This window comes from Schistocerca cancellata, chromosome 4 (assembly GCF_023864275.1).
Source record: "Schistocerca cancellata isolate TAMUIC-IGC-003103 chromosome 4, iqSchCanc2.1, whole genome shotgun sequence".
Lineage (NCBI taxonomy): Eukaryota > Metazoa > Arthropoda > Insecta > Orthoptera > Acrididae > Schistocerca > Schistocerca cancellata.
In genome coordinates, this window is record NC_064629.1 from 30,661,586 (window position 1) to 30,682,641 (window position 21,056).

At 39.4% G+C, this 21,056-nt stretch overlaps 1 protein-coding gene across 3 annotated transcripts in view; it reads right to left on the reverse strand.

The window, feature by feature from the left end:
• Window positions 1-21,056, reverse strand: part of LOC126184903 (serine/arginine repetitive matrix protein 2-like) — a 166,415-nt gene that overhangs the window by 129,567 nt on the left and 15,792 nt on the right. The window lies entirely within an intron of this gene.

Below are 21,056 nucleotides of genomic sequence, written 5' to 3' on the forward strand. Positions count from 1 at the left end.
TTATTTTTGTTGATTTAAGTTATGCAGACACAAGCCATAATGATGAAGCACACTGTTCTGCTATGTTATCATACATTAAAAAAAATTTTTTTTTAATCTGTGGGGACTCACTTCAAACATTCTGGGAACAACAGCACTGACTTTGATTTAATCATCAGCTAAGTATTACTCAATTTAAGATTCCACTTAGTGAATGTTCAGCTTTGAGAAGCCATATTCTTCTTATTTGGTATGCTTCTGCTTACAGCCTGTTAAATGGCTCCCTCTGCTAACCAACATCATTCTATGGGACATATAAAGATAGCAAGTGCTCATGCAGTCATGAACGAGACTGCATTAGAACCAGTTTCTCCCCATACTTGATATAAACCAGCAAGATTCTACAAGGCAACTTAAATGTTGTCAACCAGTCTGGAGAATCCCCCATGAGCCTGTTAACAATTTCAATCCTGCAGCTGCCTGGAAATCAGGGGTCATCTCCACCCTGAGCAAAGCCCTTTGAGAGTCAAAACCCCTAGTATTAAGCCTGGAGTTTGAATATTTTTCAAACCACCTGAAGCAAACGCAATGAAATCAGATGTGGCACAGGAAGAACAGGTGTCACACTCCAAGCTGTAACTGAAGTTTAAAGTGGTGCAGACAATATCAAATACCATTCAGGACTGCCTCTTGTACGTTTTCACTGGATCCTTAGACGAACTGCATCAGGCTGGTTCTAAAGCTATTGAGTGGTTGGAAAACCTGACAATGATCTTAAGTTTTGGTTTTGTTTGTTATACTGCTTGTTTTTAATTTTCTGTTTGTAATTTATAGTGTGCTTGTGATTACTCAACAGCATCAAATGCTAAATAATAATAATAATAATAATAATAATAATAATAAAACAAAAACTACACAAATCATCTATTTTAATTAAATCCTGACTTCCTTTTTCCTTGTATTGCCATCATTCAAATTTTCATGACTGACTGGTGCTAATGGTATTTAGCAGTTTAAGTCAGATTTGGACTGCCAATGACATTAATGAATGTGACAAACTTTGTAAGCTCTTCCTATTAGGGTACATTCACACGATTCAATGGTCCATTCCCAACTTTTTGGGACTGACTGATGGATAATATAATTCTCATGCACCTCCAAATTTCAAGAAGTATACTTTAACTGAAGGGCTTATTTCAATAGTTGGTACAAGTCCATTACCTCCACTTTTCTGCCTATAATGCTTCTGAAATTAATGATCCAGACAAACAGAGAGAAAGGTTCATCTCTAGCAAGAGGCCATATGCTTGAATATTTCTGGTATCTCAACTGCAGATTTGTCAGCATACATTTAACTTTAGGACTCTATCTCACAATGAACAAAAATGGACTTGTACCACTACTGAAATAAGACCTTCAACTATTGCTTTAATATATGCAACATTTTATTCTCCTTATTCTTCTGCCTATTTTCCAACATTGGGGGGGGGGGGGGGGGGGGGGGGAAGCAGGGCAGAGAGGGAGGGGCTGGGAATATGGAGTGATCCACAGGAACACTACACTGCTCCACAACTGCTGTAGATCGAAATTTCCATGTATGTAGCTGCAATGCAAAAGGTATTGATTAGCAGTCTATCTCCAAGGAAAATCTGTTGCAGTTAGCCTATAGGTTGAAACTACAAGTGTCTGTACCTAAGTATGCCACACTGTTACCTACAGTGAACAGTCATCTTGAAGAATGGCTGCAGGCTTTCACCAAAGTGATAAGGATTGTGTAAGGCCACACACGCAACTTGCAATGGATCCAAATGCCACCATCATGCAGTTGTGTTGGAAAGTTAGTAGGTGAAGAATGCTGTTGTTAGCAAAAGGAATAGCTATGTACAAGTGCTACATAGGACACCAAACATGTACAACAGGCAAAGAAGATGAAAACAAGGCCCAAGTGGCAAAAAGAACAGGTTGGTGCTTCAGCGAGCCTTCTTTTCTCATCATTTAAAGACAACTGACAGTGTAGAACTGATATCTCAAAAGCTGACACAAAGCATTCCACTGTCACCCAACCTTGCCTTGTCATGCAGATGCACTGGGACCTTGTTAATCATTTAGCACAGAGCCTTTGATCACCTCACACCCTAAAAAATATCAATGCTGGAGGAATGTAAAAACATTCCAACTAAAATTCTGAACAGCCTCAAGTTGTGCACCAATAAATACACAGGTTGTCCACAGTGGACATATTCCTCACTGTTATCTTAACATGCACAAGGAAAGAATAACTCTTACTATAGCGCAATAATACTTTGAATTTTGCTTTTTGTTTTTATTTGTCCTCTATCCACGGAAGTTTCTGCCATAATGAGTAGAAAATGGTACAATCTCAATAAGTTCACATGATCTTTTTTATGCTCAGCATCCAAAGAACAACACAATATGATTTTTTCTTGAAAACAGACATGCAGCACATAAAGGTTTCTCAGTGTAGGTTTTTGTAAGATTGCTAGATTCAGAAGTTCAAAAGCTTTTTTTTTAAATCTATAAATGCTATAAACATAGGTTTGCTTTCTTTAAAATATCTTCTATGATATGTTGTAGGGTAAGTATTGCCTGACATTTTCCTATATTTATATGGAAGCCAAACTGATAACCCCAGAGTTTCGCATCTACCAGTTTCCATTCTTCTGTAAATAATTCATGCCAAAATTTTGCAACCATGATTTCTTAAACTGATGGTTCAGAAATATTCACACCTGTCATCTTAGCAATTGGGATTATTATATTCTTCCTTAACTATGACGGTATTTCACATGTTTCATGTATCTTACATACCACATGAAACGGTTTTCTCAACACTCATTAATACAAAGAGACTGTCATCTACTCCAGGGCCTTGATCTGACACTTCTTTTAGGGTTGTGTCGAACTCTTCTTGTAGCACCAAATCTCCCATCTCACCTTCATTTATTTTCTCTTCCCTTTCTATACCACTGTCTTCATTTCCCTTGTATAGGTCTACTATACATTTATATCACCTTTTAGTTCTCCCTTCTTTGCTTACAAGGGAACTCCCCATCACACCCGCTCAGATTTAGTGTAAGAAGGTTCAGTGGACAGCCCATCAAAAACTGAACCCAAGTTGAGCATGTAAACAGGAAGGTGTACTGAACTGTGGAAAAAAGCAAAATAGAAACAGTGAATAGTCTAAGAACAAGAAGGGCAATAAAGAACAGCCTGAAACTGTAATGGCATCGTGGGTAAGTGGTCATGGTGTTGGACTGCCAATCGGGCAACCTCTGTTCCAAAATCCCTCATGCCATTTATATATTTTGCCACAGTATTACGAACTGTCCATCCAGTCATTGAAATGCTTCCTGCAGTCTTGGCAGTTGTAATACTACACATTTGTTATAAAATATGAGTCATGTGGTTAGAATTTGTTACCGTTGTAAGTAAGTGTGATGAATAGTGAGAGCAGGCAAGATACCACATAGACATCTCACACAAATGAAAGCAATAAATAAACGGGTGTGACCTATGTTACAACAAAGGATGTCAAGAGTCCAGACTTCCGGAACAGAACACAACTTCAAAAACATTAACAACATATATTTTGACAGAGCACATAGAAAATGTGTCACTGTGAAACTATTGCATTCATTTGTTGCAGCTTATGTGACAAACTATTCTATCTTTATCATTTCCTTGGGAGTGATTACATTCACATTCATACGAAGACCTAAATCAGGCAAGGAGGCATACCTCACTTACCAGTTGTACAAATTAGGTGCGTTGATATGAGATTCATATCATTTGACACACATACTGTCACTAATGCCTTGTAAGACACACCAGACACGTTTTCCAGTGGAGTATTTGGTTAATTTGTTGCTTTGTCATCAAACGTTTGTGGTTCCTATTCGAAAGCCATTTCCTTTTGGCTGGTAATAGAGTAGTTGTGCAGAATCAACTGTCATTATAGGTCCCCACCTTAGACCTCACAGTTGCAAATGGATGTTACACCATGACACAGACAAAAATTTGAATAAAGTGAACAGCAAAAATAAATAAATAAATAAAATTAAAAAAAAAAAATTGGCATGACGGAGTTTGGAACATGGCTCGCCCGCTTTGCAGTCCAACACCTTAACCATGATGCCATTTCTCTTTGCGGCTGCTCTACATTCCACTTCTTGTTCTTGGACCATTCACTGTTTCTATTTTGCTTTTTTTTTCAGAGTCCTGTACACCTTCTTCCCGTTTTCATGCTTGATCTGTGTTCAGTTTTTGATGGGCTGAGCACTGGGCCCCTCTTACCACTAAATCTGAGGCAGAGGGGCAGGTTGCAACGGGGAGTTTCCCTTGTTAGTATGGACTTGCGATTCGAGTTCTCGATATTCATATAGTTGCTTTCATTTTCTCCAAAAGTCTCTCTAATTTTCCTGTAGGCAGCACTTATTTTTCCCTTGGTCATACAGGCTTCTACAGCAAGAAAAACCTTTCTGAGAATGTGAAATTTGGTAACATCAAATATAAATGTTAGGAAGTCTTTCTTGAAGTTATCTATCTTCAGTGTAGCACTGTAAAGAAGTGAAATGTGAATGGTAAACTGTTCAGAGAAGAAGAGAATAAAGCTCTTGAAATGTGGTGCTACAGAATAGTGCTGGAGATCAGATGAGAAGGTTGTAATACTAATGAAGAGGTACTGAATCAAACTGCGGAGAAAAGAGGGAGACTAAGGATCACACACCGTAAGCAGGTTCATGAACTAGCTATGCAGTGATGAAGAGACTTGCTCAGGACAGACTGGTGTGGAGAGCTGCACCAAAGTGTCTTTGTACTGAAGACTACCACTACCATCATTATTGCCGTCGCTGCCACTGCCACTGCCACCACCATGATATTTATAGCAAATTGCTGAATTGCAGAATAATTCACACTGCACATGTGTATACTTTCAAATATGTAAGTAAGTTAAATCCAAAATCACATTGTCAGCAACCAAAGATGAAAATGAAGAAATTTAGCATGCTGGATTTGAGAATCTCACCAATGGCTGATAAAAATTGAAATAGTATTTGTTTCAATAACAACATCAATGCTTGCTGTTATCAAAATGTAATTATGGTTGCCAATAACAAGAAAAAGTTATACCATACTAAAAAGAAAACTGAAGAATTTTTAATATGTTGATGCAATAAATGATAACACATCAATGTTGTTGATAATTTCAACAATTTCTAAAGTAATGAACTAGAATATAAGCTACTGATTTAAAGAATTGGTCAGGTAAGCTATGCTCTTAAATGCCCAATTAAGCCATAGAGCAACAACACATGTGCTTCTGTGCACAGAAATGCGCATTTACACTGAGTTTGGAACACGTTCTGCAACATTGTTCACTGCTAGTACTGGGCTACCAAAGTTTGCAACATGTTGGCAGCTCAAAACCAATGTTCCATGGCTGTGTCAGTACAGATCAAAGGAACAACATTCCTGGCCTGCCACCACTAAATGCCGCTATGCAGCACTACTGTTTGTTCTTTTTTAGTCTGCAGTGTTGCACATTGTCTTTCCATGTGTTCCTTTAAGAAATGGAGTGGACAAGAAGCAAAATTTATGAACTTGTCACACTCTATGAGGCAGAGGAGTGGCTCTGGCATCTTCAAAAGTCACAGGTATAAAAATATTAAACATAAGCATGACTCCGTACAAAACATTGCTGCACTGCTCAATACCAGCAGCAGTAAAGTAGATAATACAATGGACTCTCTTATTTCTCAATACCACACGAACAGTAACAACAATAGGATTTGTTATCTGACTTTGAAAATTTGTCATCAGCAAGTTACATGAGTTGCCGCCCTACAAAAGGGTGATGACAAACAAATCACAATGCTTTCTATGAGACAGAAATGAATGTATGTATGCAGGAGGCAGCAGTCAGTACTAAACATAGAGGTGGCAGGGGGATTATCAACAGCAGTTTCCCCTGTCATACTCATTGCAAGTGAGAGCAACATTGAGGTTAAAGAAGTTTTCTGCATTGAAAACAATAATTTGTATTAATATCTGTTTCAGTGCTACTACCATAACCAAATTACATTTACATAGTCCTTCAGTCAAAGCTTCACAAACTCTAGGAACTATTTGATATATGGCTGGCTTTGATAGGAATCTACTGTTGCTAAAAAATGAAGAGTAACAGATAGTGTTTGCTTTACACGAATTGCTTTTCTGAAATTTGTACCTTTCTTAGAAACAACTGGCTCTGTGATATTCATCATAATTTCAAAATCAGACGACAACATTCTAGAGATGTTATGAAAACCAGAACCTTCTTCCAAATTCAGCTCACACACGATGTCACTACCATCACGTCTCCTACAGTATGTTTCTGTCCACAAATGATGACTACATCTTTTTCTTTGTCTGCTTATTCATCAAGTATTATTAATGTAGCACAACGTACCATTAATTCTTCCTCTTCACAAAATGAAATGCTTGCTGCCAGTTCTGCATAGCAACAAAGTGAATACGTATGTAGAAATGTTTGACGCCAGAGTCGATGGGATGTGAACAGCGAACAATGTTGCCAACATGTTGTGGAACAAGTTGCACACAGAAATCTGTCTTTAAACTCAGTGTAAATGCAGCTTAATAGTTGACCAAAACTATCTGCTTATCCCGTGCAACAAACCACTTAAAAGACACGATGACATGACACATATTCCTTGTTGCAACATTAGTGTATGCTTTGCTCTGACTGTACAACAGCAAGGGAAAATATACCAAAGAGTAGTGAATAGAAACACGATGAAAAAAGAAACAGGTCAAATCATCACTGCATTAAATCTGGGCTTACTGAAAGATTTGTGATTCATCAGCATACCAATTAATTACTTTTTTTTAAAAAAATTGTCATGATGCTTTCATTATCCTTGAGAAGTGAGTAAATTACAGAGCCCATAAAAGGCACATCTTAGATGAAATTTGCTTTGTGGATGATGCCAGAAGATAACTCTCACACTGATAAGAAACAGTCAACACAAATGCAATGATGCAAAAACAAAAACCTTAAGACGACAGCAGAAAATAAGAGTAATGCATCATGTAGAAACATTAAATTATATTTTAGAATTTGAGGTAAATGTGAGGGTGTTGGTGCTGGCTGCAGATCATCAGTTCGAACCCGACCACCAGCAATTATTTGTTTTTAGTGTTTGTCATTTCTGGAAGGTTCTTGAAAGGTTCTTGAAATATCTTACATTTGTAATGTTTGTATAGTCTGGAATACTCGATGTCTGCGCTCTCCACCCAGGAGATCAGTTCTGTTCTGACTGGATGTTGGTGTTCATAATAAATGTTCTTTCAGTTTTGAGTAATGTATTTCATTGACAGCCCTGTTTTTGGAATCAGATCTGACTATTGTTTCAATGCAATACTATTTGGTGGCAATGACAGGTACTTCGAAACATCTACATCACCATTGCTCCAATTAGACACTGTAAAATCTATTGCCTACACAGACAGGAATCAGAATGTAAGCGGTACATCATTCCAAAGGTTCTTATATCCAGGAGACCAATGGATTCTAAGCCAGCATAAAGTACACTGCACATCAGGCAGCATAAAGTATGCTGCACATCAGGCATCCACCAGCATTTTCCAGAGACACCTGTAACAACCTGATGAAATGACTGAAAGGATTCAATCAAGTCACCATATACAACAAGTAGTATGACATGATGCATTTGGTGAATGTATACTTTTACTTTGATGGAGCAGCCCAGCAATTGTTCAAGAACAATAGAGAGAAGCTCAATAGCTGAGGTAAATACCAAGCCAAACTGAAAAAAAAAATGAATGTCAGCAATCAGCAGCAAGTCCACTTAGCAGAAGAACAATTGAATAACAGGACCCGACATCATGACGAAACGAGAGTCTTACTCATATATAGAGAATGTTTTGGCCCTTGGCAACATTGTGAACCCAAATATGACAGAAACCAATAAAATCTCACATTTGATGAAAGAAATAAAAGAAGACATGTACCGAGCTCTTCTAGTAGCAAACATCGAGAAAAAAAGTAGCACAAAGGAGGTATGATCAATTCCCAAACGTAGTTGCTATGGCAGTGGTGAAAGACCACAACGATCTTGCCTCTCTCATACATCACATCGTAAGAGAAGAGATGATACAGCATTTTATGACAGCCAAAACTGTCTCACCAAGTACACAAGAGACATTGGCAATGAATGTTGACCCTACATGTTAGAAGGTATAAGAGAATGTTGAAGAAGAGGTGCATCGATATTTGGCACTAGTCTCTGCCACCAGTCGAATGTGCTATGAAGAATCAACTCAGCCAAATCAGACTTACATAGCCACTGTCAAATGACAAAACAGCACCCTCCCAACACTCCTTTGCCAAGCAAAACACCTCCACATAAGAACAGACATTTAGAGGATGGAGGACGACACGCCAGTCTGTTTTCGCCATGCATACCCTAGACAAGTTATACACTACTGTACAGAAAAAAGACAAGTGCTAGAACATCTCAACAGCACTATTCATGTCAGTCAACTGCAAATGATTATAGTCGACCTCTCAGATGAAACTCATTCCTGAACCAGGGCCCAGGTCGCTCCCCAACATGCTGGAGCCATTCCTGGGGCTGTTCCTCACGCTGGGTACCCACAGCTTGACTAGCCACCAATTTCAGGAAAGCTAAGCAAGGTAACTATCTATGGAAGTTAGGTCACGAGAGGTGAAAATCCTTCATGGATGACAGTTACCACGATGACAGGAAACCTAATCAACATCACCACCAACAGCCAACCCATGTAGTTGCTTCCTTTTCTTTAATGTCAGATGCTTATTGTCATCAGCTAAAGAGAACTGTGTTTCATGTTACAAAAGCAGTAGTGCTGAAGGCCGCAACTTGGAAAGACACCCAGCCAACAAGAACATGTCTTACATGATTAACTATCAATGACAGAAAACAGCCCTTCAAATTTGCCATTTTAACATAATGCAGTCATAATGTTGTTTTGTGACAGACAATCTCACAGGCACCGCAAGCTGTCATAGACTGTAGAAGGTCACAGCTCCAGAATGATGAAGCTATTCTGACAAGCACATATAACAAAGACTGCTCTGGGCAATTGTGGCCCATTTAAACTGAGAAGCTTTTGCCGATTGAAAAAAGTTATTCAGGCTTACAAAAGAAATTTACATGCCAGCAATGATCATAAGCATTTTATGTGGTGAAGGAGAACGTTAGATCGCTGTCACGAACAGCCACAACTCAGTCCTGAGGATACGTTCATAGGGACAGCCGGACCAGTCCAGAAAGGGCACCTTTTTGATGAAATATTGTGCTCTGTTACTAGTACAGACAACACGGGAGAGGAAGTTACTAATGAAATGTCAATAGGAAATGGCCTGTCTGAGGAAAAATGTTGGCAAGTAATAACTATTCTGCATCAAGTTTTGGTTGCTTTCAAATCCGGGGTGGAGAATTAGCAGGCCAAGTGGCCCATCGTAAATGACCATATCAACATTGGGAATCATCCACCAATTTGCCAACACTCATACAGTGTGTCACTGACTGTATGACGGATAATCTGGGAGGAAGTGGAGAAGGCGCTGCAAGACAACATCACTGAACCTCCAGTGTCCTTGGTCCTCTCCTGTAGTCCTTGTGAAAAAGAAGGCTGGCACATGGTGTTTCTGTGTCAACTACCGATGACTGAACAAAATCAGAAAGAATGTTGTCTCTCCACAGCTGTGCATTAACGCCATTATAGACTGTTTGAAAGGAGCAAAGTATGTCCAACTATGGAAATCCAGACAGGACACTGAGGTAATTGTATCTTAAATTAACAGTGATTTGACTCATCTCAGATTTTGATGAAACTCGACACAAAGGTAGCAAACATATACATTAAGAAAAATACCCAATTTTATTAAAATCTGTTGACTCATTTTGAAAATATGGCAATGTAAAGTTGTCAAATATGATCAAAAAACCCTACACAATCACAATGTAAAATTGCTGTAGCAACTCTCATAATTATGCTAAAATGGTGGGAGAGGTGTTATTTTGAGCAATTTTCCATGAGCTTTCCTACAATATACAACACAATAAGGGTTCAAGGCAATTTTTCCCATTTAAATGAAAATTCAAATTTTTAATTTCTCAAAAAGCACATCTTGAAAAATCTTTCAAAACATTATACAGGGTGTCTCACCTAACTCTGCCACCTCAAATATCTCTGGTACAACAATAGATATTAAAAAATGGTTTTCACCAGAATGAACGTATGACAGGAGCTTAGGAAACCAAATGCGAAATTTTAAAACGTAAACAAATACTATTTTCAACACAAACTTGTGTATATCTAAATGGATGCCCCCTTTTATTTTGTATGCAACCAATAGCATGAAAAATCACAAAAATAATGGTGTTGGTTGCATCGCAATACGTCAATGACATCTCGAGAAATTGCAAAGGGAAGTTGATGCTTGAAATCAATGAAGCGCACGTCCTGAGACTCAAGCGTGCACCTCACGCTGCTGGTAATCGTGATGTGATTGACATACTACATCAGTGGAGTGTTAATGTTTGGTGTGGTATTGTATGACAACACATCATTGGCCCATATTTCATTGATGGCACTCCTAAAGGGGAATAGTCTAGCTCCTTCTTGAGCTGTACCTTACTTGAACTGGTCCACCTCTTATAATGTGTCAAATAATGCTGTATCAGAATGACAGGTGTCCTGCGCATAATGTTTATTGTTGCGAAATGACAACTAGATGTACATTAAGTGGTAATACACTTGGTTTCATGTTTATCAACCTCATAAGTTTTGAAATATGTGGCTTGTAAAGGATAGCAATGGTGTCACAGTTTCTGACATAATGCATCGCATGTAGTACTGTGTTCAGAGCAGGGGTTGCCTGCACTGGCACCTGTATCTTGTGTAAAACATACAAATATCGCCACGGCTCTACCTTCAGTGTACAAGTGTCTCCTAATCGGGTCTCCTGAACACCTCTCCTACTGTAACGAAAGTCACATATGGTGCTACATTAAAACCTGTTTTCTTGTGGCTTGTTACATTTGCCGTCATCTAGTCGACATGCCGACCTTCAGTAATGAAGAAAACTAGATATTATTTTAATTTACGGCAAATGTCACAGAAATGCAGCCGCAGCTGTGACACTCTATGCTGAACACTACCAAGATCGGCTGTGTCCATGACATTGAACCATTGGCAACATCTACAAGACACTCACAGAAACAGGAAGATGGGCTCCCGCAAAATGTTGACATACAACACCAGCGACTGGCAATGGAAACGAAATTGCTGTTCTGGCTTCTGTAGCGCACAGTCCTCAGGTGGATGTACGAGAAATTGTACAAGGTGTAGGAATAAGCCACAGTAGTGTGTGCAGAATCTTGCATCGGCATCCATTTCATCCATTCCATATCTCACTGCACCAAGAACTGTACAGGAATGACTTTGAATCCAGCATTGCAGTCTGTCATTTTGCACTTCAACAGTTGCAAGGTAATCCAGTATTCCTAAGCAATATATTTTTTTACAGACGTGGCTTCATTTACAAATCATGGTAATGTGAATCTGTGGTACATGCACTACTGGTCCGTGCAAAATCCCCACTGGATTCACCAAGTTGCTCAGCAACGACAGTGGAGTGTCAATGTTTGGTGCAGTATTATTGCTAACTGTATTGTAGGTCCCTATTTTTACCAGGGAACATTGAATGGACAGTGATATGCATCATTTCTTCAACACACACTAGCACGCCTCATGGAGGATCTAGCACTGGAAACTCATCTATAAATGTGGTTCCAACATGACGGATGCCCCGCACACAATGCAAAAGTTGTCAGAGATGTTCTAGATGCGACATTTACAAATAGGTGGATGGGGCAGGGAGGTACTGTGCGATGGCCAGCACAGTCCCCTGACTTGATGCCATTAGACTTCTTTCTCTGGGACGCAGTGAGAGACAGAGTGTATCAAGAACCCCCAATGACAGCAGAGGATATGGATTACTGCGGTGTGTGCAGAAATATCTGTAGAAACTCTACAATCTGTGCAACACTCTCTCGTTACCCGTCTGCAAACGTATGTTGATGCAAACAGAGGGCACTTCAAACATATGTGGATGTGACACAGTTTCATTGGTCAAGATGTGGGTGTATTTTCTATGCTGGATGTAATGCACAAGAATACAGTTTCTGTGGGTGATAGGGCACTAGTAAATGTGTTTAGCAAAGTGAATTCAAGTGTGTTATCTCTGTGGTGTCACCGCCAGACACCACACTTGCTAGGTGGTAGCCTTTAAATCGGCCGCGGTCCGTTAGTATACGTCGGACCCGCATGTCGCCACTATCAGTGATTGCAGACCGAGCGCCGCCACACGGCAGGTCTAGAGAGACTTCCTAGCACTCGCCCCAGTTGTACAGCTGACTTTGCTAATGATGGTTCACTGACAAATTACGCTCTCATTTGCCTAGACGATAGTTAGCATAGCCTTCAGCTATGTCATTTGCTACGACCTAGCAAGGCGCCATTATCAGTTACTATTGATGCTGTAAAACATGCACCGTCAAGAGCGATGTTCACCAATTATGGATTAAAGTATTCCAGAAGCTACGTACGTTTTTTACCAGTCTCATTCCGTGTCCTGTTCCAGACCTCACGCCAGCCTGCGTGAGCTTAAACGCGTGCCTTTCAGCTTCCTGTCCTAGTGGGTTGGCTGTCTTCCCAATCCACAACACAACAATCTCTAATTGTAGCTCTAGTTGTCAGTTTGCTAGAATAAACATACATTTACAATCTGAAAAGCGTAATTTTGCATTGGATGTGTTACTTGTTTATTTTTGTGGATTGTGCACACCTTCCCATTGTGTGAGCCCCTGACACAGGCAGTGTGAGGTGCACTCTTGAGTCTCAGGATGTGCGCTAACTGTGTCCCTCATTTATTTCAAGCATCAACTTCCCTTTGCAATTTCTCGGGCTGTAATTGACATATTGTACAACCAATGCCATTACTTTTGTGATTTTTCATGCTATGAATTGCATACGAAATAATAGATGGTGTCCATTTGAAAATACACAAGTTTGTGTTGAAAATAGTATTTGTTTACATTTTAAAATTTCGCGTAGTATTTGGTTTCCTAAGCCCCTGCCATATGTTCATGCTGGTGAAAATCGTTTTTGAATATCTATTATTGTTCCAGAGATATTTGAGATGGCAGAGTTAGGTGAGACATCCTGTATATAATGATTCACATTATTGCTAACTAATACCCTAATTATGAAAGTGGGACTGTCACGAGTTCACACCTTTATAAAATTTAAGCAGAAATATACATAATTTCATTCTTAATACATCTATGTATACACTCAAACTTAATATTAACACACACGTTCCAGATGTCACTAGCAAAACTTGATTTAAACAGTCTGTGTTTGAAGATTGACCTTCTTGTTAAAGGCTTCTTTTGTTTTTATAGTTTCATCCCCGGGTATCTAACATATTCTTCCTGTTGGTGTTACTGGGTTTACCTTACAAAGAATATCATTTATAGATAACCACAGAATATCTGGAATTATAAGATATGCACAAGACAGTGATGGGCCACCTCTGTGAAGGAAAGTAACTTTAAACTTCATCGAGATTTTTGTCTTTCATTAAAATATAATCTAACCACCATTTCTTGTGATAGACATCAGTAACATATCCACGAATACCTTTCAAAGCCAGCATTTCTGAAGATTTTGTATCTGTATCAACAGCTGATACTGTTGTCTCTGAAAAAGTCTTTACCAATATTTTTTATGTACTTGATGCAATCTGTATAAAAGCATGTAGCTTCCGTGTCCCTTTTTTGGAAATAGATTGACTGAAGCACTTTTCCAGATCTCTCTCAGTTTCAATGTACGCTCCTTGTGCTGAAAATTCAAAATGTGTGGATGTAATGTTTTTAACTGGCCAATCAAAAAGTAGTTGTGGAGTAAGAATTTGGTTGTCATACGGCTCTGCAGATTTGCTTTTGTTGCTAATCTATTAACAGTGCCACTGACACCATCACAAGGTCATTTTCCATGGTCAGAGGCGAAAAATGCCATTCTGTTTTAATGCTAAAATCATCTTGGTGGAAGCATAAATTTACAAAATTCTTTTTATTCTTGTACTGGGCTGCACTACCAGCTGAAAAGTAGTATATCTTCTGTATAACAGTATGAAACTACTTTTTTAAAAACTGAACTAGCTTTTTTTGAAAACAATAAACTGCTATGGTATTATGCTCTAAGACAGTTAGAAATTATGACATAACTCATGTGCTCTGTTTTCTTTTCTGCTTTGTAATATACAAAAAAAGGGGTGCACTGTTGCATGATCACTTGGCCAGTGATAACCCTGGGCCTCATTTTGGATCATAAAAGTGTAATTCTAGAAGTAGTCATGTACAACAACAGAGTCCCCCTCATTCAAGTTTCCCTTGCTTTCCTAGAAAATTATGGAGTATCTGTGTAGTCTTTTCAGAAAATGATTCAATGAACTCCAGTGAGGTCTTCTGCATTATTTCTAAGTTGCATCCCTCTACTGAAACCCACTGTCGAAAAGTAATATTTTCAACCACATTATCATTAAATGTATTTTGTAGAGTTCTTTTTATTGGGTCACTTCCTGGGCAAGAACTACAGTTTTCCATAATGCAGTGGAATGTTGCTGGGTTGCACAGCACTTTTGCCAAACAGTGTTTGTAAAAGGTCAATTCTCCATTGTTTAAGATACTGAGCTCAGCATTTTCTCACATGACTTTCACGTTTGATGTGTAGTGCAATCACATACTGAGTGTGTTACACTATGACCAGCTAAAATGTAGTGTTTTGGGTGCAGTTCTACAAATTTAGAAAACCCAATCTTCATTACTGAAAATGTAGCTTCTATAAAATTGTACAAAATAAGTCTTTCAGATATTACTGCTCTATCTCCATCTTCCCCTTTACAGTTACACAGTCTTCCTTCCCTGGTATTACTATGCTTATTATGTCATTTTCATAAAAATAATTATGCACTGTATGCACAACTTCTTGTGACAAATTCTTTCACGGTTTTTGATCAAACATTTCTAATAAACCTCTTTCCTTCAAAAGCCTTTTTGCCTGGCATACCACATAGTTGGGAGCATTAAATTCATGCATTATCTTCCTCATACTCCAAGACTCAGGCAAACAAGTTAGTAGCATTACTTTCTTTTTCCTACTACTTGAACAAAAACTAGCTTTCAGGTTACCTATTACATACTATTCCAGTGACCCACACTCATTTTCTGAGGAATCCTCTGCTTTAGTAAATAACAGTTTTTTAAGCACTAACTCAATGGTTTTCAATTTTTTGTTGGAATACTGCTTCATCTGAAGTTTTGTATTATGTAGAGGAGACTCACCTAATTCCTGAAGAGATGTATTTAGTGTCTCCATAACAGCTGAAGGTGGAGGAACATAGTTTGTTTCATTGCCATTTAAAGATTTTCTACAATATCTACATCTACATACATACTCCGCAATCCACTATACGGTGTGTGGCAGAGGGTACCTCATACCACAACTAGCATCTTCTCTCCCTGTTCCACTCCCGAAGAGAACGAGGGAAAAATGACTGCCTATATGCCTCTGTCCGAGCCCTAATCTCTCTTATCTTATCTTTGTGGTCTTTCCGTGAAATATAAGTTGGCAGCAGTAAAACTGTACTGCAGTCAGCCTCAAATGCTGGTTCTCTAAATTTCCTCAGTAGCGATTCACGAAAAGAACGCCTTCTTTCCTCCAGAGACTACCACCAGAGTTCCTGAAGCATTTCTGTAGCAGTCGCGTGATGATCAAACCTACCAGTAACAAATCTAGTAGCCCGCCTCTGAATTGCTTCTATGTCCTCCCTCAATCCGACCTGATAGGGATCCCAAACGCTCGAGCAGTACTCAATAATAGGTCGCATTAGTGTTTTATAAGCGGTCTCCTTCACAGATGAACCACATCTTCCCAAAATTCTACCAATGAACCGAAGATGACTATCTGCCTTCCCCACAACTGCCATTACATGCTTGTCCCACTTATCGCTCTGCAATGTTATGCCCAAATATTTAATCGACATGATTGTGTCAAGCGCTACACTACTAATGGAGTATTCAAACATTACGGGATTCTTTTTCCTATTCATCTGCATTAATTTACATTTATCTATATTTAGAGTAAGCTGCCATTCTTTACACCAATCACAAATCCTGTCCAAGTCATCTTGTATCCTCCTACAGCCACTCAACGATGACACCTTCCCGTACACCGCAGCATCATCAGCAAACAGCCGCACATTGCTATCCACCCTATCCAAAAGATCATTTATGTAGATAGAAAACAACAGTGGACCTACCACACTTCCCTGGGGCACTCCAGATGATACCCTCACCTCCGATGAACACTCACCATCGAGGACAATGTACTGGGTTCTATTACTTAAGAAGTCTTCGAGCCACTCACATATTTGGGAACCAATCTCATATACTCATTCCTTAGTTAGGAGTCTGCAGTGGGGCACCGAGTCAAACCCTTTCCGGAAGTCAAGGAATATGGCATCCGTCTGATACCCTTCATCCATGGTTCGCAAGATATCATGTGAAAAAAGGGCGAGTTGCGTTTCGCAGGAGCGATGCTTTCTGAAGCCATGCTGATGCATGGATAGCAACTTCCCTGTCTCAAGGAAATTCATTATATTCGAACTGAGAATATGTTCAAGAATCCTGCAACATACCGATGTTAAGGATATTGGTCTGTAATTTTGAGTATCCGTCCTTCTATCCGTCTTATATACAGGCGTCACCTGCATTTTTTTCCAATCGCTCAGGGCTTTATGTTGGGCAAGAGATTCGCAATAAATGCAAGCTAAGTAAGGCGCCAATGCAGTAGAGTACTCTCTGTAAAACTGAATTGGAATCCCAACAGGACCTGGCGATTTATTTATTTTCAACCCATTCGCCTACTTCACAACCCCAGGGATGTCTATCACTATGTCCTCCATATGGGAATCTGTACGAGACTCAAACGGCGGTATGTTTGTATGATCCTCCTGCATGAAAGATTTCTCAAATGCTACAATTTAAAATTTCAGATTTCATTTTGCTGTCTCCCGTTGCCAGGCCACACTAATCACTGAGTGACTGGATGGAAGCCCTCGATCCACTTACCGATTTTACGTAAGACCAGAATTTCCTTGGGTTTTCAGCAAGATCTTTTGCTAAGGTATGATGGTGGTAGTGGTTGTATGTTTCGTGCATCACTCTTTTTACAGCAGCACAAATCTCTACTAACTTTTGCCTGTCCTCATTCTCCCGATCTTTCTTGTACCGTGAGTACAACTGTCTTTGCTTCCTGAGCATTCTCCGAATTGCGCTGTTAAACCACAATGGGTCTTTTCTTTCCATAACCCACTTTTTCGGCACATACTTCTCCAATGCGTGATTTACAATGTGTTTAAAATTTGATTCTTCCACGTCCATCGTACTGGAAGTAAGTGAAGTAGATTCATTTACTAAGTGGGATGCCAACAACTAATTTTGTTCTTGAATATTTGTCAATGAACCAATCTGCTATAACGAATTTTTGATATCTTCGGGATATCAGGGAACATATCATACATCCATCCAGGCACATTTCTTACTCTCTAATTTTTTCACTGAATGATTCTGTTTCTTTAAAGGATTGCAACATTGCAGAGTCCAATATCTTTTTTCCTTACCCACTGCCACCAGCAATTAACATTGTAAATGATTCTGTACAGAACCTACAACAATATACTGAAACAATGAGTAATAACTTCATAACAATTCTGTTCACTAACCAACAATTTACAAAATATTAATGAAGCTTGTATCATCACATTAATCAACAACATTCACATCCAACTGCCACTAAATCAGCATGAAGATTTATAGGGTTAAAGCAACTGAATGATAACAGCTCCAGACTCACAGTTACAGATGGATTGACCCTGAACTGGCATAGCAGAACCTGGACAGCTACAATAATAGGAGTTAGTTATTTATGATTGTTGGAATCAACAACTGAGATATACTTTGAGAAATTACAAATTTAAATTTTCATTTAAATTAAAAAAGAAAAAAAAATTATCTCGATCCCATAATGTGCTGTATCTCACTGGAAAGCTCGTGGAAAATTCTGTAAAATGACACCTCTCCCACTGTTTTAGTTTAATTAGGATAGTTACCACAGCAATGTGAAATTATGGTAGTGTAGTGTTTTCTTGGTGATTTTTGACAACTTCACAGTGACATATTTTCAAAATGGGTCAATAGATTTTAATAAAATTGGGTATTTCTCTTAATCTATATGTAGGCTTGCTTTGTACCAATTTTCACCAAAATCTGAGATGGTGAGTTATTCATGTTAAAAGTGTGCTGGCAAATCCGACTCAGAAAAGACTGTTTTCATAACTCCTGATGGCCTCTATGAGTTCAAAGTTATGCTGTTTGGACTGTGTAGTCCTCCATTCACCTTCAGACATAGATGGCATCCTCCACTGACACCTTAGATGGATGATTGTTTACAATCTGGATGACATTGTAGTTTATTCGAAGACATTGGAAGACCACCTAAGCTGCCTGACAACCATGTTGGAGTGTGTACAGACTGCAGGTCTCCACCTGAACCCAAAAAAGTGCCTCTTCACTCTCCCAAGAAACAAAAATCTTGGATAATCTAGTGAATGGTGATGGAGTCCACCCTGACCCAGAGAAAATAAGAGCAGCCACAGATTTTCCAACTCCTCGGCCTATTTGTGGTGTGAGAAGTTTTTTGGAATGTGCTAGAACTACCAGCAATTTGTGAAGGACTTCTATACAAAAACACGTCCCCTTCTATAGGGAGGTGCCAAACTGTCCTGTACAAGAAAGATCTTTCCTTGTACTTAAGGAGGCACCAATATCTTCTCCAGTCCTAATATTGTGTGGCGATAAACAACTTCACACTGATGCTAGCAGTTACGGGATAGATGCAGTTCTAGTGCAAGTTCAGGAAGGTGTTGAAAAGGTGACAGCTTATGCTTTCTGAGTACTCTCCAAATCTAAGAGGAACTATTCTAAAATTGAGAAAGAGTGCCTTATAGTTGTCTGGGCCATCAACAGGTTCCAGCCCTATTTATTTGGCAAACAATTCACCACTGTGATGGACCATCTTACTCTATGCTCATTGACTGACCTGAAAGATCCAACTGGTTGGCTGTCAAAATGACACATGCTTCAGGAGTACACTGTCACAGTGGATACAAACGTAAGGACAACGACCGCCTTTTAAGGAATCCTTTGGTGGAACACTGCAGCCTGGATCAAACCTTAGTCATTACTGCAATAAAAGACATTACTACTAAACAGATGGAATGTCCAGCACTGCTGAAAACAAAAGAAGCCTCAAAGAGGAAGGAATTGACCAAAGGAGAATTCAAATTAGCAAACGGAGTAGTGTATATGAGGAACTATGACCCAATGTGGGCGGAAATGGTTCTTCTCTCCCATCTCATGTACAGTCAGTTACACTGGAGTACTTTCATTACACTCCAAACATCTAGTCACCTAGGATTCATGAAGTCTCTAGACAGCATCAGATGCAGATCTGACTGATCTTGGGGAGATTCCCAAAGTTAGCAAAGGAGAATCAATGGAAAATAATCTGTTACCTCACCAATTACATTGTCACCACAGCTGGACAGACTGCCAAAACTCTGGAAACAGTAAGGTTCCTTGTAAGAGACAGCATTCTGACGCACAGAGCACCCCACATGACGACCTCTGGCTGTCGAAAAGTTTTCCAGTCGAGCCTAATATCAGAGGTAGTTTAACACTGTGACATCACCACAGGCTGCCTATCATCCACAAACAAACAGTCTCACAGAATTCTTTAATAAGACATTGACAGATATGCTCTTGATGTATGTCGATGTCAAACAGAGAGATTGGGGTATAATACTGTTCATCATGACATTCAAATACAATACCATGTAGCAAGACACTACTGGCTTCACAATGTTCTTTTTGCTCCATGGTCAGGAGGCCACAATGACAATGGATACCTTCTCCTGTCTAAATCAGACGATACTCAGGATGACGGTGAGAAACATCTTGTCACAAGGACTGAAGACGTAAGGCAGCTGGTTCACATATGGACTCTGAACATGCAGGAGAAACAACAATAGTGCTGTAATGCCACACAATGGCCAGTGAGATACAGCCTGGGAGACTTTGTATGGATTTTTATGACTGTGCATCAGTGGGACTATTGGAACAATTACTGGGCTGTATTGTATCCTTCATCGCTTGTTGGATGACCCTTCATCAAAAAGACAAAATCACAGATCCAGTGTCCATGTCCTCCTTATAAAGCACTACAGCCCAGAGTCGCAGATCAATGATGGGAGGTTCAAGGAAACTGAAGACCCACTCGATTATGAAGCTTCGACAGCAGGGACAACTTATGATGCTCATCCTAGTAATGAGTATGTAACAACATGACCAGGAAACAAGGGTCCACCAATGCCACTGTACTGAGGGAGCATTGGTAAGATCTAGATCCAGTGTGCTATAGTTGACTCAAGTGAGAATTGAAACAGTGAGTTGGGGTTTTGGCAGGAGAGGGAGCAATGCTGGTAGCTGTGGCTTATGCAGTGTTGCATAGTGGTTAGCATCACTGACTGACATATTGTGGCTCACCAGTTCAAACCCAAACACCAACAGTTATTTGTTACTTAGTACTGATCATTTCTGGAAGCTTCCTGAAATATCTTACATTTGTAATGTTTGTATATTCTGAGACATTCAATGTATAAATAGCTTCACACTCCATCTGGGATGTCAGTTCTGTTCTGGCTGTAAGCTAATGTTCATAATAAATGTGCTTTCAATTCTAAGTGCTGTATTTCACTGACAAGCCTGCTCTTGGGTTTGGACTTGATTGTGGTTTTGATGTGA